Raw genomic sequence first — 6963 nt, 5'->3', positions numbered from 1 at the left:
TCTCCGGTTGTCACTGAGGTCTCTGGTTGTCATTGTGGTCTCCGGTTGTCATTGTGGTCTCCGGTTGTCACCGAGGTCTCCGGTTATCACCGAGGTCTCAAGTTGTCACCGAGGTCTCAGGTTGTCACCGAGGTCTCTGGTTGTCACCGAGGTCTCTGGTTGTCACCGAGGTCTCTGCTTGTCACTGAGGTCTCCGGTTGTCACCGAGGTCTCTGGTTGTCACGGAGGTCTCCGATTGTCACCGTGGTCTCCGGTTGTCACCACGGTCTCAAGTTGTCACAGAGGTCTCTGGTTGTCACCAAGGTCTCCGGTTGTCACCAGTGGTCTCTGGTTGTCACCGAGGTCGCTGGTTGTCACTGAGGTCTCTGGTTCTCACCAAGGTCTCCGGTTGTCACCAGTGGTCTCTGGTTGTCACCGAGGTCTCTGGTTGTCACTGAGGTCTCTGGTTCTCACCGAGGTCTCTGGTTGTCACCGAGGTCTCTGGTTGTCACTGAGGTCTCTGCTTGTCACTGAGGTCTCTGCTTGTCACTCCTTTCCATGGTATACAGTGCTGTTCCCCTTTGTGTGGTACAGCGTCTGGTCACTGAGGCCACAGCTGTTTCTGAAGTGGTTGCCTTCTTGATACTTGATGTGGTCACTGCAGATCTCTTAGAGAGGACAGGACTAGATTCCCTTGTGGACTTCCCAGCATTAGCCTCCATGGCAGTGTCCATCATCTGCCTGTCACTGCCCCTCTGCTCTGAGGCCATTGTGGAGAGACAAAGTCAAATGGATGTTTCTTGCTTTTACTTTGGCTGGTGTTTCATTTATTGTGCATGAGTTTAGAATAAAGAATTATACTGGACTGGATCTGCTTTCTTGGTGCACCTCCTGGCTTTCATCAAGTTTGGAATCTGTCTTACAGGGGCACTGAAGGGCAACAAGTGCCGGATGATTTGTGCACAGGTCTAAAACATTAAATTTGGAAATGTATTGAGGTGCAACCTGGCTACAGGCGTCCCTCACAGGTGCTGCCAAGGAGTCCAGGATCAGCTGTCATGCAGCGGCATCACTCACTCCCCCCAGGGATGAGCTGGGATCTTGGGGGCTCTCCCACTGCTCCAGTCCTGCGCCACCATGTTCTGCAGCCAGTGGGAGGTGCTGGTCGGGGTTCCAGTATACCTCCTGTCCCTCTTAATTCTTAGTGTCGGTCACTTTTAAAATCAGCTGGGCCCCCATGGAGACCCACTCATCTCCCCATACTGGCCCCCATGGAGACCCACTCCTGTTCCCATACTGGCACCCATGGAGACCCACTCATGTCCCCATACTGGCCCCCATGGAGACCCACTCATGTTCCCATACTGGCACCCATGGAGACCCACTCATGTCCCCATACTGGCCCCCATGGAGACCCACTCATGTCCCCATACTGGCCCCCATGGAGACACACTCATGTTCCCATACTGGCACCCATGGAGACCCACTCATGTTCCCATACTGGCCCCCATGGAGACCCACTCATGTCCCCATAATGGCCCCCATGGAGACCCACTCATGTTCCCATAATGGCCCCCATGGAGACCCACTCATGTCCCCATAATGGCCCCCATGGAGACCCACTCATGTCCCCATACTGGCCCCCATGGAGACCCACTCATGTCCCTATACTGGCCCCCATGGAGACCCACTCATGTCCCCATAATGGCCCCCATGGAGACCCACTCATGTTCCCATAATGGCCCCCATGGAGACCCACTCATGTCCCCATAATGGACCCCATGGAGACCCACTCATGTTCCCATACTGGCCCCCATGGAGACCCACTCATGTCCCCATACTGGCCCCCATGGAGACCCACTCATGTCCCTATACTGGCCCCCATGGAGACCCACTCATGTCCCCATACTGGCCCCCATGGAGACCCACTCATGTTCCCATACTGGCCCCCATGGAGACCCACTCATGTCCCTATACTGGCCCCCATGGAGACCCACTCATGTCCCCATACTGGCCCCCATGGAGACCCACTCATGTTCCCATTCGGGCCCCCATGGAGACCCACTCATGTCCCTATACTGGCCCCCATGGAGACCCACTCATGTTCCCATACTGGCACCCATGGAGACCCTCTCATGTCCCCATACTGGCCCCCATGGAGACCCACTCATGTCCCCATACTGGCCCCCATGGAGACCCACTCATGTTCCCATACTGGCCCCCATGGAGACCCACTCATGTCCCTATACGGGCCCCCATGGAGACCCACTCATGTTCCCATTCGGGCCCCCATGGAGACCCACTCATGTCCCCATACTGGCCCCCATGGAGACCCACTCATGTTCCCATTCGGGCCCCCATGGAGACCCACTCATGTCCCTATACGGGCCCCCATGGAGACCCACTCATGTTCCCATACTGGCACCCATGGAGACCCACTCATGTCCCCATACTGGCCCCCATGGAGACCCACTCATGTCCCCATACTGGCCCCCATGGAGACCCACTCATGTCCCCATACTGGCCCCCATGGAGACCCACTCATGTCCCCATACTGGCCCCCATGGATACCCACTCATGTTCCCATACTGGCCCCCATGGAGACCCACTCATGTCCCCATACTGGCCCCCATGGAGACCCACTCATGTCCCCATACTGGCCCCCATGGAGACCCACTCATGTCCCTATACTGGCCCCCATGGAGACCCACTCATGTCCCTATACTGGCCCCCATGGAGACCCACTCATGTCCCTATACTGGCCCCCATGGAGACCCACTCATGTCCCTATACTGCCCCCCATGGAGACCCACTCATGTCCCTATACTGGCCCCCATGGAGACCCACTCATGTCCCTATACTGGCCCCCATGGAGACCCACTCATGTCCCCATACTGGCCCCCATGGAGAGCCACTCATGTTCCCATTCGGGCCCATCCTTCTCAGCGCTAGGGCCCCGCGGTGCTGGGGTTGCAATCTTGGTGTCACCAGGGTCACAGAGGTCTGTTTTCAGGGGAGAGGCGGTGGAATCCCCCGGCACACCTCAGGGACAGCACCCCCCGCCCGTCTTTACTCTCCAGTGGCTTCAGGAGCCCGGAATAGAGAGAAGAGCCTGAGACGGACGCTTGGCCACCGCGGAACCCAATATATCCATTTTAAAGTACATTTGATAACATTGGGTCTATGATAATCTGCTATGAATGGGAGAGGCGCCAGTATGTAATGCTGACACCTGTGCTGCAGCAGACACAAATGGGGCTGACGAGAAAGTAAAACGTGAAATGCCACCGGCTGGGCAGCTCAACTCACTGCATCGGGCACAACATCCCCTCTGGGGGCGCTGTTTACACTCCGAACAGTGGGCGGCGAGCGGCTGAATGTGCCACGATCTCTGCCCCCGAGATTCAGTGAGCAGGTTGACTTTCAGTGAGAGGGGCAGAAAAGGGAGATGTGAGTGTTGTTTTTAATGGTCTTTTTTGTATCTTTATTTAGCACAAATTAGACACAAGGGCATTAGAGAGCTTCTCATGAGCACCAGATTACATTACACAATATCAAATTCATGTTTTTATAATTAATCCATAGGTACTGGAGATTAACTTATGTGTCCAGAATCCCCAGGGCGTTAAGCAGACGCCGAGACTTGAAGCTGGTTTCCCAGGTTCAAAGTCTGCAGAGAAGAACAACAGAGATTCATGTATCCCGCCTGCTCCAGGGTGGGGGGGGGGGGGGGGGGGGACAAATAAACTGAGGAGCTCCCTTGCTGGTCCTCACCAAACCCCTCCCATGCCTACAACCCACCCCCCCCCCCCACTTCTCCAGTCCTTACCCCACCCCATTCCTCTGCAAATCAAGTGCACCTGGCTGCCCATCAGCAGCGCCTTGAGGCCTCTGTGGCAGCTGGAGGGAGCTAGGGGCGGGCACACCTCCTGCTCAGACAGCCAGAGCTGGCCCTTCTCATTCTACCTCTGACACGTAGCTGATTGCCGTCCTTGCCAATCCAAGCCGGGTGTCACCAGTGAGGGTAAGACCCGCGAAAAGAGTCACTTCTCAGTAATTGCGCATCTTACGGGCAGGGATGTCACGCAATATTGTGTTTGTCTCTTCTTTGCTCCTCGTCTCGCAGCTTTAGGGTTTCACACAAGCAGGGTCTCCGTCGCTCTTTCAGCAGGCCTGGCTGTGAGTGAAACCCTGGGAGTGTTTGCTCTGTACTCAGCACCGGGAAAAATCAAGAGAATAGGTTGTGATGCTTCAAGGAGCACACACATGGATTATAAATGCTTTGAAATCAGTATCATACTTTTTAACACAAAATATGTTTAACTTATGAATTGTATTTTTGTGTAATATGGAACAAGCTGATTTTGAATCATTGTAGTTAGTTGTGTAATACAAACATGGAGGAAACAAGATTTTGCCTCAAACTCCCATAGTTCACACTTAAAACGTCTATTTTCCATCTAAAAATAAACACTACTATAGTATGAAATCAATGGGACCCAATAGTTTCCTTGTCTCAATGTCATTTGTTCCTTCCTGTGGTACAGATGGTGTGTGTCTGCTGCTCTGTTTCTTGCATCAGTGACAAGAAGAGTTTTACCCAGATGTGAATACCCTCTTCTACTTTCAAGGATGTGTCGCCCTCGTGTGGAAGTCTCAGATCATTGCATATCACAGTGCTGTGAGCCTGTATCAATTCTGAGACGTGTTCTTCACTAACCCCATCCTCTGTGTCCCAGTACATCCGGCTCCTACAGTGTGACGTCATCAGTGAGGGACGATGGAAAGGGCGGGTATAACTGAGGGTTTTGTTTCAGACGGTAAGACTTAAATGACCGGAGGCACCTGTTGTAGAGATATAGGTAGAGCGTCTTGTGAGAAAGCAGGGCTGTTTGCAGCTGTCCCTTCACTTTTTGCCCCCATTTTTGACTAATGATGGTGCTTTCTGACTCTGATTGTGTGTTGGGTTCTGCTCACCAGGCTCAGGACCAGTGCTCTGTTTAAAAGATATATGGTAATTAGGTGTAGCTACAATTGGTGCAGACAATCTACTTGCAAGTTCCTACAGTAGGGCGTGTAGGTTTAGAGGCCGAATAGGATTAATACACTTACATTTACTCGTGCTCTGTTGTGGTGTCAGCTGTCGCTTTAAAGGCTTTGCAGACAGGTTTTAAAATAAAACACTGTCCAATTTCGACTTTGGGATTTAAGGTACTTCCAAAGATGTTAACTACCTTATTTTTAAATTTAGTCACCCCTTAGGTCTGCCCTACATGCCCTAAGGGTAAGGTGCATTCATAAAAGAAACAGGGACATTAGAAGAAATGATTTATATGCCCTGGTGAGGGAAAAACTGCTAATTTCATTTTCCCCACTGAAGTATATGAGCTCCAAAGGCTAACATGCAAACACTTTATTAAACTTCGATAAAGCCTAGCTCTTCTCAATAGTGAGCTACAAAGATAATTCAAAGTATGAAAAACATATTTACAGAAAAATCCAGCAACTTGCCATGTAACTATTGCAGGAAAGTAGGTTTAGAAATGATTTCTTAAAGTTACCTAAACTCATCCCTGTAGCAGCTGCTTCTGATTGGCTAGCCGTTGACAGGCTGAGCTAACCCACTCTGATGAGGTGTGAAGAGACATGGGGTACAACAAAGAAGAACCCCACTGGTGAGGGGTGCCCCTTTGCCTGCCAGCCTAGAAACCTGAAAAATATGGGAGAACTTCCCAGAAACTCAGATCCCTACATCTATGTTATGTTATTGGGTTTTTATAACGCGCGCAGCTACTCCTAGGAGTGTCCCGGCGCGAGCCTGCGAGGTGCCGAATTAGAGAAGAATTAGAACAGAAAGGTTTTGTGCTGTTTCTTGAATTGCCCCAGCTCTTGGATGCCGCGCAAAGAGAAAGGCAACGAATTCCAAGCCGTGGCTGCCCTAACGGCCAGTGATCTGCCCTCCATTCTTTGGAGGCGCACACGAGGAATTTGCGCAAGCAGCTGAGATGACGATCTCAGGTGCCTAATAGGCAAGTAGAAAGCAAAACCCTTTCTAAGGTATAAAGGTTCTCCATCATGCAAAGCGCGATGCGCTATGACCAAGGCCTTAAACTCCACACATTTCCTAACCGGGAGCCAATGCAGCATGCGCAGATGATACTCTTCCTAGTGGGAATGTTGAGCACCAGCCGGGCCGCTGCATTCTGGACCACCTGCAATTTTTTAAGAATATAGTCAGGAAGGCCCAGATACAGCCCATTGGCAAAGTCTACCCAAGAGAGGATCAGTGCGCGGGACACTGTTTCCTTCGCTGGTCTTGGTAGTAGTGGAAGGAATTTTTTGAGAGACTTTAATATCCCAAAGTAACTCCCCGCCAATTTTTTGATCTGAGTCGAAAAGGACAACTGTTCATCGAACCAGACCCCCAAATTTTTGACTGGTAGACCCGTACAAGATGGCATGGGATAGACAGATGGCCAGAGAGATTCCCTGAAGCGCGGGGGAAATCTACCATAAAGGAGAATTTCGGTCTTTGCCTCGTTACATTTAAGTTGAGCGGCAGAGAGCCACTGGAAAACGGCTGTCAGGCACTCCTTCACCCTCTCGGTAGAGAATTCCGATTTACCCCAGGTAAACAGAAGCTGGGTGTCATCGGCGTAAGCAACGATCTTGGAACCCCGCTCTTCTGCTAACTGGACCAGAGTAGTAACATATATGTTAAAAATCAGGGGACTCAAAAAAGAGCCCTGCGGGACTCCAGTGGTCACAGATTGGAGAGGAGACAAAAAAGGCGGGAGCCAGACCTGTTGCGAACGCCCGCAAGAAAGGATTCCAGCCACTTCCAGGCTTGTCCAGAGATGCCTATGTCCGCTAGCCGAGCCAAAAGCAGTGCATGGGGAACAGTGTCGAACGCTGCCGACAGATCCAGCATTATGAGAGCTGCACTTCCGCCCGAGTCCAGACAGTCTCGAATAGCTTCAGAGA

This window comes from Triturus cristatus, chromosome 3_2, assembly GCF_964204655.1.
Source record: "Triturus cristatus chromosome 3_2, aTriCri1.1, whole genome shotgun sequence".
Taxonomy (NCBI): Eukaryota; Metazoa; Chordata; class Amphibia; order Caudata; family Salamandridae; genus Triturus; species Triturus cristatus.
This window is presented reverse-complemented; position numbering follows the sequence as displayed.